The 20,381-nt window shown below is 38.9% G+C and overlaps 1 long non-coding RNA gene across 3 annotated transcripts in view; it reads left to right on the forward strand.

Annotated features, from left to right (window-relative positions):
• The window catches only part of LOC148399110 (uncharacterized), a 46,832-nt gene that overhangs the window by 18,184 nt on the left and 8,267 nt on the right, over positions 1-20,381 (forward strand). The window contains exon 3 of one of the 3 annotated variants that reach the window (XR_015858125.1): positions 18,472-18,667. The exons of the other annotated variants lie outside the window; for them this stretch is intronic. This is a non-coding gene — a long non-coding RNA (uncharacterized LOC148399110). Of the gene's footprint in view, positions 1-18,471; positions 18,668-20,381 lie in introns of those variants that run through there. 3 annotated transcript variants of the gene reach the window in all.

Here is a 20,381-nt window from a genome sequence, read left to right on the forward strand (position 1 = left end):
TTAAAACCTTCCACATATTACACTTTATACTGTTTACGCTTCTCTAATCTGGTCCGATAGCGGCTGTTGTACAAAGCAGACTGCTCTATTACTCGTCTGCATTTGAATTAACAAACTAATGATGTAATAATTCATTAATTGATCAGATTCTTGATTGTGTCTGAAGGAAATAGCTGCAGGCAAATTAGATGTTGACAAATCGGTCTCAACAAATTTGTCGCTGAAGAATAACAGCATCAGATCATACATCTTACTGTGGAAGGTCGCATTTTCAATTATTGAATTAATAAAGTTATTCATTTAGGGTTTTTAGGGGAAAATGGATATCAGGGCCTGGAAAAAAATTTTTTACCTAATAATTCAATGACTTTTGTGATATTTGACTTGGAAAAATCTCACGCTTAAGACCAAACAGTGAAAAGTTCAATAAGATGAACTATTTTGAAAGGTGGGACGAATAAGTGCTAAAATACAGGATACCGCTAATGAATTAGGTCTCTAGACAACAGCATAAGACTTCAAAGATTGTATACTGTTGTAGTTCTCACTGGGCCTCCACAATAGAGTGTGACTGCAGTTGACGTTGACAAATTGCCATGCAACCTCAGCAGACAACTACTGTGTAGATAATGTAACAAACAGTTCAGCAAAGCAGCATCCAGCCCAAAGGAGTTTCTATCATCCCCTTGCAGAACAGTGGTGTCTTTTTCTTCTAGCCTCCTGAACTCCAAGTCAGATAAAATGCCCCGCAATCACTTTCGTAGTCTACTTTGGAAGGCAGCAACTCCCACTCTTTCTAACTTTGTACCAAAGTCTTTGATTTTGTGTTATGTGTCTCTCAGCTCTGAATCCCACCGCGGCCCAAACATCTTGTCACTGCCACAAGTTTTATTTATCTATTGTCTAACTTTGTGTCAATGGAATTACCAGTGTGACTCAAGGGCAGGGTGTTCTAAAGGATCTCTATTTTAAGACAAGGTTGTCTTTAGAACCTTGAACCTTTAGAATCTTCCTAATGTTGACCTGAGGGCTACAATTTGATTTTAAGATGGCGGGCGACTAAGGTCAGACACAGATTCTTTCTTTTACAAATGTATTCCGAAAGCACAGAAAAGTATATAAAGTAGTATATAAGTACAAAAATGTTTTAATTTATGTTTTTCTTTCTTTCTTTTTTTGTGTGTGTAATTTAAAATAGGTCACCTTTTAGTTCTTGAGTTATACTACGCTCCAACAGTTTTAGAGGACAACATTATTAGTTTCTTGGCTTTTGGAATAAGGCACTGGAAGGTAGCTGTGGTTTCAAAACGTAGAGTACACGGTCCCCTCATCTATTGCTCCTTGAATTAATCAGCAACCATGTAGCTATGGCTACAAACTGGTACTATGCATTTGTATCATGGTAAAAACAGAGTTATTTTATCTCCACGCACAAACTGGGTGGACCCAAATAACAATGTCCTAGACACTGCAGAGGTTCTAAATTAGAGATGCTATCACATTGTCCACATTCACTTGTCTTGAGTTTGTTTTTTGTTTCCCAAGTGAATATAGCAATTAACTATGAAAATGACATCTGACACAAGCCACTTTATCTGATGAGTGCTAAACACAGTAGGCCATCTTGTTTGATTTGAAACGATACACTAATGAGCTTTGTTTTTATTTGACTTGTGCAGATGAATAAAATTTGTGAAAGAAACTTGAATTACTTCATAAATTTTGTAAACATTGACTCTCACAATCATTGATAATTAAAGAAAGACACTTAAAAATAGATTTGTAACTTGCACGTGATTATTTTAGAAGACTGCTTATAAAGCCATTTGTATGGCAGTCATGTGATTATTTATTATGATTACTTTTGGGTGAAAAATCTAATATCTTAGAATTGTCAGAAAAGCCTGGTTAAGCTCATTTGACGTCACCTCATTTTAGGTATTCATTTTTTGTTGTTGTTGGAAAGCTGCTTTGAGTGCATTATTTATATAAGTCTATCACATAATGTGTTCTGGATCAAGTCAGAATTATGCTTTTGCCACATTTCCATTTTTGCACCGCACTAACCTTTTGTTTTCAATATATTCATTACTTTTGCATTTGTATATGTGAACACTTCTTACAGAGAAAACAAAGATCATCTTATGTAACACGGCTCTATTAATTGGATACAATAGAGAAATGGTAACAAATCATTTTCAATCAAGGATCAAATTTCTCATAAAAAGTATACCAAAAATATTATATGATAAAGTTCAACTGTGTCCATCTGAGCGACATTTGCTACAAACAGGCAGACTTGAGACAACTTGAGAACTGTTCACAGCAGGAACATGTTGAAACGTGACACAGTAGACTTTGCCTGGCACTATACCATCTTAGCAGCAACATTATGATTTACACACCAGATTGACGAGAAAAATTACCATCTGCGATATGTCATTCGCTCAGTGGTCACATTTTAGCCTGGAAAGCCAGATGAATTGATGTCAGGATCAAACAACGGGAGAGCCTGATTGATTAGCTGTGAAAACTTTTACTAAGTTAGTATTTGACAACGGGAAAAGGACAAAGAGATATAGTATCCTGAACATGCAGCCAATCTGAAGTTTACATACACCCATCATGGACAAGAATGTTAATTTGGGGATTTTAATGATTTATTCTAACAATTCTTTTTCGAGGGAGGAATGATTATGTAAGATCAATCATCAATGAATTTAAAATTCAAAAATTGGGTGCACACGTTTCCATTTATTGTTTTTGCCATCTCCAGTGCTATAAATTATCCTGTTTTACGTTTTTGGGTAGCTTTAGAAGTTATTTTATTTATAGGAAATATGCTACAAATAAAGTATCTTTTAAACCAGCGACTAATCATGAGTCCTGGTCATCGTCGATGCATGTGCCGAGTTACTATGAGCGAGAGAACTAAAACATCAGTGAGGAAGCTTTTTCCATACAAACACAGAAGCTCACTGCAATGCACCCATGTGTAAGCTGAACTCCACCTAAGCTCCCCCATTTTCACTCAGGTCGATATATCATTTTACCAGATGCCAAAATGCGCACTGTTAAGCACATAAGGACCAGGGAGGCAGGGATACAGACGGGGGGATGAAGGCAGGTTGGCAATAAATTGAACAGTAGAGGTAGGATATAGAAAAAAACAAAAGACCTCCTTGGCTGGATGGTCATATGGCTGCCACTGACTCCTTTTCTTTCTAGTACCATTTCCAGCAGGGATGAGAGGAGTGTAGCGAGTGTGGGAATTGGATGGGGGATTTCATTCCATTAGGGGCAGCACAGAGGGTCATTAGTTAACACTGTCATCTCACTGCTGGTCCCAGTTGTGTCTCGGGGTTTCACTGTGTACAGTTTGCATGTGAGGTCTCCCCAGATACTCGATCCATACAAAAAAAAATGCACTTTTAATTTTCCGTAGATTTCAATGTGACTGTGAGTAGATTGTGTGTCAGTCCTGTGATTGACATGTAATCAGTCAAGGGTGTGCTTTCTAAATCCTCAAGGACCAATTATTTACATCACTGTTTTTAACTGGAAAGGGATAAAAACAATGATTGTTTGACTACTTGTTAACACAACAATTGTATTTTGAGTGTTTGCCTTATGTCTCACATCTCCCCCGCTTGTATTTGTTTTGTTTATTAAATCACTTGTTTGTTTTAGCTCAAATGCCAATTGAGAGGTGTTTTTAACCTTGTGACAGGGCTAAGAGGTTCTATGACCGGTCAGGAATCTGATTAACACCAGTTAAATCCCCCCAGCATTTTATTTAACAGTTGTTTGGTGGCTTGCCAAAACAGATTTAATCCCTGCACAAAATGTTCCACAAATTTTCCGTTACATTACACTATAGCAGCAAAAGGAGAAAAATACACATGTAGAAATATTCCGTAAATGGAGCTGAGCTCAATACTGGGAGGGTCAAGAGCATTGTCTCTCCAACAACTTTACCCTCTGCTCCCAATTCTACCCGTAAGTCCTGATGGACTGAGTTATTCCTGCCACAGATACTGTCCTTATATGTCCTTGAGTATGGCAGAGCTTGTATTTGCCCAAACTGAGCAATAGGGGCGAAGGGAAATGGCGACGCCTCCATGAACAATTTTCAACTTGTACGCTTTGACTTCACAGTGAATTAACTTGTCATGCTGACTGAATTGTGTGCTAATCTCCACTGTGATCAAGCTTGCATTTGTTCACGCCTGTTGACAAATGGTAAATTATTCACACGCTTTCTTGCCTTGTCTTGACAGTTCTTGTGTCCCCTGAAACGTTCCATCTTCCATCTATATTTGCATCCTTTTATTAGAGCTTTCTAGGGAGGCTTTGTTTTTTAATGTGGTCTTTAGTATGTTGGAGTTTGCTCCATGAAAAAAATCTATATTTTAATATTCATTCCAACTTTGCCTTTGTTCACAGAAAAAAAATCCTTTAAGCTTGTGCAATGGACAGGTTGTGACAGCACTCATGGATTTTAATAACGATTTTACCTTTGAGCTTTCACTTAAAATTTTCAACTTGAATGGTTACATTTCAGCCGCTGTGGAAATGATCATCATTTCCACTTATTTGCACTTTTGTGTGCATGCATGCAAACACGCACACATACATTTGTGTAGTGGCAGACAACCATGCGCCAGAGAGTATAGGAGGCATCTGTTGAAGTAAGTCCTGATCAGCCATTTTATTTTTTCTCTCAGTTTTGGGCCATTTCTCAATTTGAAGAACCCAGAGTGCTTTTTCGTGAACTCACCAAGTACAGCCTGATTAGAGTTACCCACAAATTATTTCAATCTGACAGACAGAATATTTTGGGGCAATATGTTAAGAAAAAGTATGAGACCCTACATTACATAGACAGAACTGCATGATTTAATGGAATGTCAGAGAAGTCAAATATTCCATTATCCAAATATATGATTTTCTCTGAGCACCCAACATCTTTGAGACAGTTGATTTATTCCAGTGAGACAACAAGAATATTTATTCCAGTGAGACACGAGAACATTTTCGACTTTTCAACTAGAATGTTACCTAAATCACACAATTTGCTCTCACCATCACACACTAATGAAAGACATCGACAATGCAAAAACAAAATTTGCAATGACTCATAGCTCACAGTTACAAATACTAGCTGGTACATTGAGAACTGACTCGCAGCAGCAAACTATGCTTGGAAAGAGAAGCAGACACAAAGAAATAGATTATATTTCTCAAGGGTTTGATATTTTCCTACTGCCCGCATGGAGCTTGTCTCTGCTTTTAGATTCTGTTCCTATCACACAGAGCTCTAAATAACTACGTCAACACAAGCATCACCAAACCTTATTTGAAGTTGAGTTACAACGAGTCATATTATTGGCTGCGAAAAAAAGCACTGACCAATGTCAGTAGGGTCATCGGGAATAGGGTGAGAGGAACGCCATCGACATTTTTGCTTTTTATCACATCTTAACCTGCAGTACCAATAATTCTGAAAGCCACTGATATAAGTTGATGGTTTATGAGAACCATAGCGCCAGATGGAACATTTTACTAGTTGATACACATGCATTGCCTGGCCAGAGTTTGGGTTGCCCTTGAAATTTGGGGGGTTCTCTGAATGCACCACCTCAGGCTGCCACCTCCTTGGCTTCTTGAGCCCTCCTTCTGCAAGCCCCTGCCTGCTTGGAAGATTGAAGCTCTTTGTAAATGCCACTGAAAATACATCTTCAAATGCTTAACTCTGAAAGAGGAGCCATTACAAGTTCAAATGCTACAAGGAAACTGCATTTAAACGGGGACAAGGAGTATTCATTATTAAGAGATTAACCTTTAAGGATAGCGGAAAGACGAGGAGGATAATCGCAAGCAAAAATACTTTGGCGTTTCCACTTATTGAATTGTTCTGTTCGCCATCAATAAGCAAGCACTTTGGTAAATGAATTGGAACAGATGAGCTCAATTCACATTGAAAGTAAATAGGGGGACAAGAAGAAAAACACATGCAGCGGGTCTACGTGGCAAGAATGGGCACTCTTAAACGTTGCTCACCATGATTGCACACCGGTTCGGCTTTCCTCATGCACAGTGAACATATTCTTGAAGACTCAAACAGAAATATGGACACACACGGCCTGCTGCTTCCAACACTGAAGATGAACATGCTGCGGCTAATTCAATTACATTTGCGCCTAATGGAAAAATTATAAAGTATGCATTTACTGGTACTCAGTCTTCCACGGGAGTGGCAGGCATTGTTATTCTGCACACATTTGGTCTGGACTCAGCAAGTAAAACCAAGCACACACTTGTGTATTTTCTAGCACACATACTCAAGCTAGAAGCTCAAGCAAAGAAGAAGCAATATCACAGAGTTATGCGGAATAATTATTAATAAAACGCTCCAATCTTAAAAAATAATTGACAGTGGGTTATAATACTGCCGATGTGGTGTTGTGAATATAGATGAGTTATTATGACAGACTTTGAAATTTAATCCAGGACTTTAACACAGATAGATCAACTCTGGCTGTCTCTTAATTTTTCCAATTTCCAATCACTTGCTGCCAGGTGGCACAAAGTAAAGCGCTTTAAACAGGTTTTGTTCAATTGTGAACGCATCATTTCTCCTGTAAATATGGTAAACCTACTGTGTGTCAGAGTTTGTATGGTTTTTCCTATCCACCACCCCAATAGATGCTTGAAGGTCCCTTGAAATGGTTCTGCAGAAGAGTTCCAGTTGGTATTTTGAAAGTTGGGGGAGATGGTGGCTTAATTATAAAAGACAAATCAAAAGCATGCAAAACTAATTTAAAATAAACTTACTGGGAAAAAATGCAAGGAGCACACTCCCGTCAACGTCGAAGGTTAGATATTTTTGGTCTTAGAGCTGTCATCCAAAACCATCTGATGTTTCTGTGAGTATCTCTTGTGAGAATCTGAGATTTGTTGATTAATTTAGATGGGCGCATCCTGTCTACAAAGTACTTTCATCCAAGTAGTTAAAAATGATGCTTGAAAAAAATCTATATTAATCTTTTCCACTGGGGTGATCACATCAATACATTTTGGCAGTCTTGGAATATCTGGCATGAATTGCTCTCTCTTGAGTGAAGATCAATTCAGTTGGAATTGGAACTCTGACTGGGCCACTGCAGCAATTTCTGATGAATTCACGTTGTTGATTGACTTCCGTCCTATGGGTCATTGTCTTACTCCATCACATTGGCAGACAAATTGTGTAAATTTATCCTGCCAAATGTCTCTTGGGGAAACTTGGATATGAACGCAAAGCAGTCACAAACACATGATGCCCCCTCCACCATATTTCAACAGTTAGGTTCAGTAAAAATTCGTTTGACACCACTTCCGTACATATTGAATCAGTCAGTCATACTATGCACGTATGTTATTATCATTATTATTATTATTTTATTTTATACTCCTTCTCTGTCCTCCTGATTTGAAAGCTTCAGGTCCTGAATATATTAAAGTAATACCAATGGAATAAAACCCAGGCAGTCTGCAGACTCGGGTCAATTAGTGGAGCACAGAGTTCAAAGCAATCATGGAAAAGCATCATTTAGTTTCTTAGCTGCACACAATTGGAATAATCTGCCACCAGAGTGAATACTTTAATGTCTAGGTTAAATCCTATGTTATCGTCCCCTTGTGCATATGATTGAGGTCTTTGATTGGATGTTATTTTAGTAGTTGGTTTTAGTAATCTTTTAATATTACTAAAATGTCTATAGTTGTTTTTTTTAAATGCTTTTGAACTTTGTACTTTTAATCACGTACGTAAATACCATTGTGTTAAGCAAATTTGTTATTTCAGATGTGTTCGCCTGAATCCAGGAGAAGCTCTCACTCTCAAAAAGATTGGCGACTCCTGCAGTAAATAATATTAAGAAACCAATATGGTATATGAGTTTGTGAGAGGGAAACTCCTACAACGTTCATGTTACAAACCTTACATATCTTGGAAATCTAAGATCTATGAAGAGGGGCATTGCAGCCACTGAAGCGTGAAATGAGTCTCCTCCATAGGATGCCTGGGTGACGAGTTTAGACGCTCGCATACAAACAACATTTGTTTTTTTAACTACTGGACGTGCATTAAGCGACAAAAATTCCACTGGATTCCGAATACCGTCACAACATGTTTTGTAGTAGCTTGGATGGTGAATTAACCGTAATTAATCACTACAACCGAGTGTTGCTTCCTCTGAGAGGTTGTTAGATTTCGCCTCAGCTGGCTACACTGACGACTTTGTTGTCGTACATGAAATTCTGTCAGCGTGAGGCGGCCATTCCAAGCTCCCATGGAGAAGCTCTGAGCATGAAATGGAACATTAACACCTCCGTTGCAGTGTTGTTCCCACACATCCCTCAGCAATGTGAAACCAGATGGAGAGCTTCTCTCAGGGAGCGGTTCAGCATCTTTGCTCCTGCGCGCTTTAAACAGAAGCGATATTATCCAGCATCACAGGTGTGCAGCAGAGTGGAATAACATTTTTTTTTTTTTGCAACTGACGCGTTCATTAAGTGTATTTGTGTATTCACAAGTCTCATAATTCCCCTGCTAGTATGATGATGCCTTTTACTTTGCTTTGCAGGGAAAACATGAGCAATGTAGTCTACTTTTATGTCCACACCTCTTGAAAAATGCAGCTTCACTTACTGCTAGCTAATTAAAATGTCAATAATATACAGAGCATTAAAAAAACTATGTAGGGAGGGTGATATATGTACCATATTTCCCGGACTATAAGGCGCACTTAAACCTAAAAATTTCTCAAAAGCCGCCAGTGCGCCTTATAGTCTGGTGCGCCCTAAATATTGACCAAATTCCTAAATTTAAACTGGCCCGAAGCATTGTGTCATGAAATCAATCATAAGTGGGCCGCTGAAGACTATGAATCATGAATCAAAAAGATTATGGATCATTATTTTGTGATTATAAAGTAATTTGTTGGGTCTGACGTTAAAATAAAAAAGATGAAATGGAGAATGATTTGATTTGGATTAAAAATCTGACATGATGCATTAATGGTGCGCCTTATAGTCCGGTGCGCCTTATATAAGGACAAAGTTTTAAAATGGGCCATTCATTGAAGGTGCGCCTTATAGTCCAGTGCGCCTTATAGTCCGGAAAATACGGTACGTATATGTATGTGTATATACGTATTAGTGGTGTCAGGTAATTGAGTTATTAACGAGATTAATCCAACCGCCTTTTAATGCCGCCATTTTTTTTAATCGCATGATTAAGGGCTAATATAATTTGTACTTCTTTCACATACTGTTGCTGCAGGAAAAAGACAACACCTCAACAGATTTTGCAAAACCGAATGTAAACATTAAGCACACCACACTGGTGCAGGGATTTGTATGTATGGCATAATTCAGTATATTTATTGCATACTTTTGCTGCCCATCTTTTTCCTTGTTTTTCTCATATCCATCCATACACAAAGCAATTTTCTATCTCGCTTGCCCTCGTGAGGGTCACAGATGACATGCAAGCTATCCCAATTGACTTTGGACACGAGGCTGCGTCATCCTTGACTGGTCCCCGGTTGATCGCAGTGCACATAAAGATAATTAACTATTCTCGCTCACATTCACACCTAAGAGCACTTTGAGTTTCACACCTAGGGGCACTTTGAGTCCTAAGATTCATGCATGTTTCCTTTTTTATATGGGAGGAAGCTGGTATATCCAAAATAAAAACCTACTAAAATACGAGGAGAAAATGACGCATCTTATGTTGACAGCAATGTTCCCCTTATTCAGAATAATGAAACAAAGTAATCAGGAACAGTCAAGCAGATTTATTCAGTAGCAAGTTACACACAGATGCAGTTGTCACAACACATCCTAAACAAGCTTAATCAGGATTAACCTATCCAAAGTGTACCGTGGCAACCTGAATCAAACTTGGTACATGATTTTAGTAAGTGCTTTGCTCTTCTGGTGACACGTACATGCCCAAACGACAATGTGAGTTGTATCTCAGCATTCACAGTACTCCGACTCAACTATAATGTTGAATAACAATGGTGTATTTCAGAATTGAGAAAAATTTCCTCCTGTCATTGGGATTGTGACCACGGTGTTGTTGTTGTTGTTTTTCTCTGAACAAAATGCAATATTGCCTGTGCCCAAGGCTTCAAGGTTCTAATGTAGTTACCATTGTCTTTTCTCCAACATCCACCCACATCGCTCTATCTCCTCATCTCATTCTGTCCCGGTTTATTCTTGTCTCCGAGGCGTCTCTTTCCTCTTTATATGATTAAAGTAAAACACTCAGAGAGACAATCTATGTCTCTCTTCGTTTTCTATTAATACGAAATCCCATTTAAAAAAAAAAAAAAAGCATGTTTATGTACTCTTATATTGTAGGCCATTCTGTTTTTACTTTCAGGAGTAGCTTGTAGGAATACACTGAGAATGACCGTGTAATTTACCCTTGTAGATCCGCAGCAAATATGATTTAAAAGTTCAGGCTCCTCAGTGCAAAGGGAAGGGCAAGAAAACTGAGATAAAATGAAAATCATAAAAAGGAGATAGAGGTCATTTTGAAATGGATGAAGCAGATGAAAGAAGGGAGAGGTAGAGAGTGGATTGTGTGCAAAAATACCACTATGATTCTCCTAACCTCCCCTCAATGTCACTGTCCATCAAAATAGAGCCGTACCCTGAATTTAGTCCAGGCAACCACTTGAGTACTGTGTCTTCACTCATAAAAGGACCTGCATGTATCCACTTACTTTTGTTTTAGTCAAATGATGCTGTGTAATTTGCCACGTCTTTCTCCATCAGTCACATATGTCCATAAATCACTGGACTAACCATGCATATGAGAAACATTGGCTCAGGACGAGCTGCAAACCTGCACGGGCTGCATCCTTATTTGTTAATTTATGGCCTCAGCAACTCAGCTCACACACACACACACACACACACACACACACACACACACACACACACACACACACACACACACACACATACATGTATACACTTCAGAGTGGATACTGCATTAGCTTATCTGGCACTGTGGTTTTACACCGTGGACCACTGGAGCAAGTGATAAACTGGAACGATAGAAGACTGGACTGAAAGTAAGTAAAGGACTGCCTACCTCATAGTTCAGGTTTCGATTCCAGTTCTGCCCTTCCTGTGTGGACTTTGCACGCCAGCAAGCTTCGTGTGGATGGATGGATGGATGGGTGGCTGGATGGATGGATAGATGGATGGATAGACGGACAGATGGACAGACGGTCGCATGTTTTTGGGATGTGGGAGGAAACCAGAGTGCCCGGAGAAAACCCACGTAGGCACAGGGGAGAACATACAAACTCAACACAGGGAGGGTTGAAGGTGGAATCGAACCCGCATCCTTCAAACTGTGATGCGGACGTGCTAACCAGTGATCCACGAGCCACCCCGGATGGAGATATATCTATAGTCTTATTTGATAGTTGGCACAAAGCTTACCTGAGCCTTCCGGCGTCCCCCAACAAGTTATCCTATTCCCTTTGATCGCTGTCATAATTGCTTGACAAGTTAGTAGTGAAGTAACTAAAGAAAAAAGCATTGCTACACTGTCTACCTGGGCTTTGTTGACATTATACATTGACACAGTGTCTGAAGCAACAGAGTTCAGAAAGAATGTAAACGTGAAACTACGTTGTCACTGGCCACTTTTATGTCATCCTCCATCTGGCTACATTAGTAGGAAGCGGGATTTTTTTCCGGTGACGTTACACCATCAGTTGGTATAGCTCACCAGAGCAAATGATACGATTATGAAATGGTTGGAACTTGAAAATGAGATGGAGAGATTCAATGACGGTTTGGAAAAAGAGAAAAGTAATCTTATTAAACTCTCATCGAGGAAGTAAGAGACATCAAAGCCCAGGAATGAGCTGGAATGCAAAGATGGCAATAAAGGCTGCGAGGTGGCCATTGACAGAAGCTATGTCAGCTAAGGTCAAATGGAGAGATTGACTATAAAATTTGGTTAGGCTCAGTTATAAAGAGGCATTTAGGGAAGGCAAAAACGATTGAGCAGCATGCAGGACAATGGCAGATTGAAGAGGTTATTTTATCTCAACCATCTACCAGTAAGATGAAGAAAAGTGGAGTGGAGTAAATGAGGCTTGAAGACAAGATGGATGGAGAGAAATTCTAGGACCTCAGAGCGTGCTCTACCTAAAAAGCTAACATTCTAAATCCAGTGCCCAATTTTTTCCATCAAACACTTCCATCAAATAGAGGATACATTGAAGGATAGGGAGAACATATTTTTCGCATTGGAAATATTTATTTTAAAATAAGATGTGGATTTTTTTTTCCGCTACAACACACCTCCGCTGATTGGTTCATTTAAACTAACTGTGCGTTTACTCAGGTTTGCACCACCTCAGAAACTACCGGAATACCCAGACAAAACCCATGCAAGCATGGTGAGAACATAAAAAATTCCATCCGGGAAGGAGCCGGAGTTGAACCCACAACCTCTTAAGTGAGAGGCGGTTGCACCATTCGTCCACAATGCGGAAAAAAAGATAATGACATGAAACAAATACAATCTTTGAGCTAGTGTTAATCCATCCACATCACAAAAAAGAATATTGTCACTATCATGCTAGTGTCAGCTGTTTTATCTTCTTGCTGGTCTTGGTCCATCGATCATTTCGGGGTTTACTGGGGGAGCAATAATATTAATGGTTAATTAAAGGTTAGCAGTCATTCTTTTTGTTGCTGTTGATAATGGCCATAATTTCTCAAATATATATCCCAAATATTTTGTCATAAAAAAAACCCTGTCAACGGAGTAGTTTATTAAAATCGCTATAATATTTGCAAAATTCTTTTTGCAGATGACACCTACCTGTTTGTGTCACATAAATACATCCATCAGCTTGAAAAGCTCTAGTGACAGTCAATTTTTGGTTTAAATGTAGCAAATTATCTCTGAAAAACAAGTGATATGCAGTCAATACTCGATTTTTTTTTTAGCATGAATACCATTTCATCCTATCTGGAGAGAGTTGTTTACAATTGTAATCATAACACTGACCTGAATGATGAGAATAACCCCGAAAATGTTATATGTGTGTGAGGGACGAAAAGCCATAGAAGACGAAAGTTCCCGCAAACGTGTGTGTGTGTAAGAGTCATTGATCAACAGAGTGCTTCTGAACAATGGAATTAATCCTCAAGTTAAATGAGCGTGACAACACCTTTGAATCTACCATACCTTTTTGCCTTGTACTACGGTCCGGATTGAAAGTATTGAAAGAGTAGGTAACAAATAGAAAATTGGGGGATGTCTAATCTAATCTAATCTAATACATGAGCAAAAACAAAAATCATATTTTGAAGGGTGATTTTGAAAGGGCATGATATACATGATATATATCCTCGAGAAATTACGGTCATGTCATTATTTTTGTGCTAGATGCAGTTTGTAATGTTGGTGTCATGGTTTGTTGATGTAATCGTGTGAGATGAATTATTGTGGCCCATATTAAAATTGGGATGCTGCATGACAACTTCTTAATTGGATGGCCACCAGCAGTATTCAATTAGATAAGCGTGACACTCACTCGAGGTTGACAAAAGCTGCTCATTTTTCAAACCTCTCAAAACTTTGATTTATGGTCATTGAACTGCTATCCTTGGCCATTTTATTCTCCATTATGAGCATAAATGATTGGATGTTGTTTACTTTCAGACAATGCACATTGATCTTGATGGCGTGTCAAGCTGTTTCTTTTTCAGCATTCATTTTCCCTACCAGAGATATTGAAAGTCTGGGGGGGGCTGAAAAGATGCCCCCAAACATATACTGTATACTCCACGTGAATGTACACATACAGTACATAGTCAAGCCTGAAATTATTCATACCCCAGGGGTAAACTCCTTTAGTTAATTCAGCATAGGACCTCTTGAAAGTAAATAATTCTGAAGCGAGAGCTCACGGACCTACTAATTATTGCGAGTCAGACAGAATTGAGGTTGTACACTTGAGAAAAATCATTACACGTAGCACTACAAAGACGGGTGAAAAGTCAAACAACGCATTTATATTTAGAGCTGACATATCGTTCAAGAAATTGTGTGATGAGCACAGATTTACCGTAGCTGTCAACAGTACCATCTGGAAGATTGCACTGGTCAAGGGGAATCGGATGAGGTCTACGTTCAACTTGCGGTGTCTGGTTAATACTCTTGAAGGACATACCATATGCTTATCGACGTGTGTGAGTTGTTTTCTGGGGGTCTCTTAACATTTAACATTTCATCTGTCTTCCTTAAGTGTTAGTACCCTCCATAGCGGTGACTGTATTTGGAGTCTACTCCAGCTGACTTCAGGTAAGATAAAGGGTATAGACACTGGAACTGGTCAATCATAGGATACATGGAGACACACTGGAACTGGTAGGCAACAATCGAACATTAGGACTTTTGAATTTTGAAACTCAATTAGATTTACTTAATTAAAAATGATTTACTCAGTGTAACATATTTTTTGAATGTAGTAGGAAGCCACAGTAATATTTGTATTTACAAATTTGGGCAGAAATCAATTTCCCCAGGATGCCAAAATAGTCATCAGAAACACAAAAAAAGTGTAGCTTAAACCAGCAGAGATAAATTTCGACATTACTATACTAGAAAAAATTGTCGGGCAGATTGAGTGAGTTAGTGCCATTGTTTCTGAAAAAGCTGAGTAGCCATAAGAATCAAGTGTGCCCTGCTGCTACTTAGTGAATGTAAATCAGCAACACCACCTGTCACATATACAAAGAAAAAAAGAGAGAAACAAGCAAAATATAACCAAACCACGACTTGAATTTGACCTCTAGTGAATTTCCATAAATCAAGCAAAAAAAATAAAATAAAAAGACCTCTGTTTACAAATTCCCATCGCTCTTCACATTTTGTTGGTTTCTCTTCTCTTGAAACTCATTTGTCCTTTTTCTTTTTCCCTAGCTTCCCATTCCCCCATTCATACGTTTGCAAGGTTTTCTAATACACAAAGAGTCAGGAGGCAAAACATTACTGCTTTTATGCCATAGTGATAAAATGTGTCCAAACAAGCCAAGTGGCTCATCTCCAGCCTGCTTTCCTAGTCCTCCTCTGCCTTCCAACACTTCTCTCCTTTGTCCCCCACATTAACTGAAATGAACGCATTAACCATACAATATTCCAGTTCTACCACAATGAAAGCTTGGAAACTCACCAAGTCCACCCATTTAGATCAGATTGGCCCAGGGTTGTTTTGTAGGCTAGGTTAATTGCATTGCTGACTGGGAACAATACATTCAGATGCTGTGCCAATTTCATCGAGATAGTGATAGCCTTGAAAGAAGATAAGACGCTTTACTAGAACCAACGCTAATCAAATGTAGTAAAACGTCTCATGACTTACACAATCCATTTTGGTCCACCATATAATGTGTTCCTAGGCTGATGGAAAACTTCAGTTCCGGAATCAAATTGTCACTCTCGTAAAACCATTTTTGACAGCGCTGGCATTTTCAAGCAGTGAAGAGTGATGCACATGAAAATATAAGTAACATTCTTAATAAAACCCAAGAATATTAAACCATTCGGTCGTAATATAATAATGAGTGACAGATGTAATATTCCCCATCTTGAGTTGCATTATACGAATACTTTTCTGTTTGATCAGATTAAGTCAGAGAGGGAACGAAATATATTTGGGTTTAAAACAGCCAAGCAGAGGGAAGACCAAAAATGATGATAATGAATAAAAGAAGTGCTTCACACATCTGGAGTGTGTTTCTGATTACAATAGCAGAAAGATTGCCTGGCTAACATATTAGTTTCATTAAGGCAAGCTGTAAAGGGAAAGAGAGCATTATTTGACAGGGTTGTTGTAATTTAATTCAACTGAGGTTGGGTCATTCTCATTTTCATCAGTCCGCGTGGTTGTTGATTTACATCGAAGAAGACAGACGTAGTGACACAGCCTCTAATTTACTCTTTAGAGACGTGGTGGGCTGCAGCCCAGTGAGCACCTGGCCCTCTGTGATAGCACTAACTCAATAGAGAACGAGGCGTGAGTGACGTGCAGGAGCTGTAAAACAACACAGTCTGGTATCTTTGTGCATGCAACATGGATGAGGCATTTGAAGACATTCGTTCTGATGGAAGCTAGGGGAATGGAGGTTGTTATCTGACAGGAAACAAGGAACACTTGTCAAAACGGCATTTATCAATCAGGAGCATGAGAGTGAGAAACAGATTGACAACCCAGACAAATGATATGCTTGTTAAAACCTCCACGACCAGCGAGGCTGGTTGGGCCAATGTTCTGTGTGGGAGACATAAAATGTCTCTAATTCTGATATGTTCTTCTTGAGCGATGTCATTTCAAAAAAAAAAAAATTTAGATCCAACTTTTAGCACAAATATATCATGACTAAAAGGGTCAAATGACTTCCAAAACCTTCCAGCAGGGCCTGAGCTGGTCTAATCTGGTTCCCTCGGCTGTCACGTTACATTATTCAAAGGGTTTTGTTTTATGTTTTGAGTGTGCGTGTGTGCAAGCGCATATGTGTGTTTTTGTACTCTTACCTTCACAAGGGTATCAGAGAGAATTCACAGCTCAAAATTTGTTGTTTTGTATTTTAACGTGTCAATTCTGGATTTGGAAAGTTTTGTAACAGAATGAGTTTGACTATGGGAATTGACTGCCATATTCCCTAGAAGGGCAGCCTCCACACAATAGATGCCATGTCTCCCATATTCTTGAACAAATGCCACTTCCCAAACAGCCAAGTTATTTTGCAATCATAAAATAATATGTGGTGCCACATAGTAGCTGATTTGCTAAATATCATTCCCGCTAAATAGTGTTCCTCATTTTTAATGGGTTTTGATAGTATCATTTCAGTGTGATACAATGACTGCATAACCATTTTAAAACATGGATCATATCGTACATGTATAAATAAATGATAGGAATGTATTTAGCGTTTGTCCAAAAACACCAGCCGTATGGATTTTTTTAAAGCAAGTTCACCATCAGACAATCACATCAACTGGTCTTGCTTGTTATTGCAGAAGGAAGTCGATGATCACGTTTTGCGGGATTTGATACATTCTGCGCATATAATGGATTGATGTTGTTTCCATGAACAACTATTGAGAGATAAGCGGGGGATGGGGGTGCTTAGTGTTCTTTGTCTGCACATTGCCTGCTTCCCTTTATAACTCAACAAACACACACACCTGCACGCACAAAATTCGTTATCCGGTATGATGTGCACAATAGATAGAGGTTGGTATCGAAGCTACACAAACCATCCACTGATATTCCAAAATCCAATACGATCCAAAACAAAAGCTGTATCAAATATCCTGCTTTTACAAGATAATAGCTCCCAGTATGCATCATCACAGAAGTGATAAATGTCGGTAAATAAAGCAACAATATTATTGCAAAAACCGCTCTGTGCAATCGTCGCAACTGCAAACTATAGCTACAATACTCATATTGTTAAATAAAAATATAACTCAATAAAAATATTGGTCATTGGATCTTCTGTCTTACTTATTCTGTCTAAAATCTAATATGAACAAACGTGTCCTCAGATACAATTGCAGAAATAAAAACATGAAGCCTAACTATGAAAAATTAGTGTGAATAACAAAAGTGTTTGAAAACATTGTTGGTGACACGAAAACATATCCAAAGAGGCACTTGCCAATTACACGCTTCTTCAACCCACTTAGTGAGGGATTGTGCAATCTGAGGTGAAGTGAGGTTGCTCGCAGCGTCTCACCCATATATTTGCACAAGAATCTCACGCAAACGATGAAAACATGGCATTTCTCGGATGAAAACACCAAATCAATACAAAGCAGAGCCACATACCCCCAAGGCCTGCTAACCTTGTAAACGGCGGCATCATAACTTCCTCTTTGATATAAATTCTTAACCATCTGACTATCTATGACCAGGTACAATTTGAACAGATTGTCAGTCAATCATAGGACACATCTTGACATACATACATATAGAAAATTTTCATTTGAGCCAGAAGATATCTATTCAGGAAAAGTGAAAATTCACTATAACTAAAAAGATACCAGAGTATAAATCGCGTATACAGCTATGTGAATAATGATCAGAGACACAATTTGCATACCGTACGAGGGTACAGCCAGACACTAACAAATGCAAAAACAAAATGACTGTAGTACATTTAGATAGATTCAGGACCATTATCAGCTCTGGTAAATGGTCAGCTTCTGTTCTTGTCAGCATTTTATGTATGCTTCAAGGGCACAAACATTAGTCTTGTGTGCAGGAGGGAAAATTTGTTGAAAAGTTCCATGCTGTTCGAGCTGCACAGATTCTTCCATCAACTCAAATTTGTCATTTATGTCACCGACCTTTTTGCCAGGTTGCACTCGAGATGGAGGAACCAGTATTGGTCAAGCTTCTTGGAGGCTAAAGTGATGGGAGCTTCAAGCTTGTTTAAATTAAATAAGCCACACACCAGAGGAATCTTGCTACAATAAAATGGCAAAAGTGTCTTCATATACAATACTGTACATAAAAGTTGGCATGTACGATAAATCTTAATTGGGTTTTTTTTACGGGCTTGGCCTTGTGTGCTTTTTTTCTCTTCATATTCCCTCACCTGGACTTCTGAAACACCCACCATGGGTAAGCTAGGAACAAACACGGACAGACCAAGAGGCGATTCATTGATTGTTGAGGCTGGCTTCAAATAATGAAAGCATGCATCTTTCATGAGCATTGTCAGTATCACTGACATACCTGAAAAAGATTAAGCACATCAGAAGTGAAAATACTTTGCACCGGTGTTCTATATGTGTCGTCAGACAGTCGGAACGTGCCGACTACTATGCCTCATGGCTACACTTAGACTTTGAAGGAGAGCCCGTTTTGTTGTTGTTTTTAAATTTGGTAAGAAATAAAGCCAATAACAATTTTAATCAGAATACTGTGTTTAGGACTCAGTGAAAGTTTGGGGGTCGCTCTCAAAAAAGAAAAAGAATATGACTTTACGATAAAACCATTTTAAATACACTTGATAGTTTACTGGAGGTCCTCTTTACATTATTAGTATTGGTTAGGCCAGGGTGGTCCAGGCCTAACAAAGCCTTGTATGTACTGATGAAGTCTAATCAGATGAAAGGCGAAACGTCTTCAAAGATAAACAGGCCAGTCCGGCAGCGATCGATTGGATGCCCTGAGAATGAAACGACTTGGATGAAGGAGAATATATAAGCTTGCAGTCTCTGAAGCAGGAGATACTGTTATAGGAATATTGCTTAAGTCAACAGGAGAACATTGTGTATGGTGAAATTTGACCAAGAGGAATTGATTTAATACCCGGCGCAACTCTAGTGCAAAGCGTGGTCTAACTCCGGTTCGTCGGTGAATCTTTCTATCTTTTTGTAATTTTGTAGACTCATGCCTGTAGAAATGGGTGTTTGCGCCGTTATGGGAGTGAACACAGCCGGCTTGTTAGCTCCTCTCATTCCCATTAAAGTCTACTCAGGAGAAGCACACAGATTACATAGTGAAAGCATAATAGGATTCGTTGGAGTTAATCCAGGTGATCTATGTATATTTAAAAGCAACTGCTTCACATGCGGATGCTATAAAGTTGGCCACTGTGAAATGGGCACTTGGAGACCGCCTTGCGCCCCCGATCGTGCGTTTTCTTTTGTTTTTTTTCTTCTTTTTTTTTCCAAACAAGCTAATTGGCAGACTTTCTTTGCCATTTATTTATTATGTTTTCCTCCAACTGCAGGGAGAGACTCAACTTCTAACTTGGTACGAGTGGATAGTAAAAGACAAGCCTTTAGAGCTTTTGGTAAAAAGACAAACTGAAAACTGCCCGAAGATGTGACCAGTTTGTTGAAGAGAAACATGCTGAGCTTCAGCCTTCAGCCTTCGGTCACAATGGCCAGTTGTATATTTTACATTTGTTTTGATTTTATTAATGTTGTGTCTGTCGCAAACAATACTTTTTTCGAGACGGTTCTTTGAAGAATGAAACGAGCTGGCTGTCAAGATGTGTAGCAGCATCTGTGGGTCCATAGTAAGCAGAAAAGTGAAGGCAACAAATGTGAGCACATAGTGAGAGACGAGAGTGCAAGAAAGGAGAGCATTGCTATTTAGTGAATCACGAGAGACGACACACAGGCTAAACGAAAAAAAATATGTTTAAAAATTAAAACCTTATAGTTTGAAGTGGAAACTTTCCAACATTTAAAATGTCCTATCGAACAGGCTGCACAAACAAACTGCATGAGGTATATGTTGACTGCTAACCCA

Source organism: Syngnathus floridae, chromosome 4, assembly GCF_059516105.1.
Source record: "Syngnathus floridae isolate MCC-2025c chromosome 4, RoL_Sflo_1.0, whole genome shotgun sequence".
Taxonomy (NCBI): Eukaryota; Metazoa; Chordata; class Actinopteri; order Syngnathiformes; family Syngnathidae; genus Syngnathus; species Syngnathus floridae.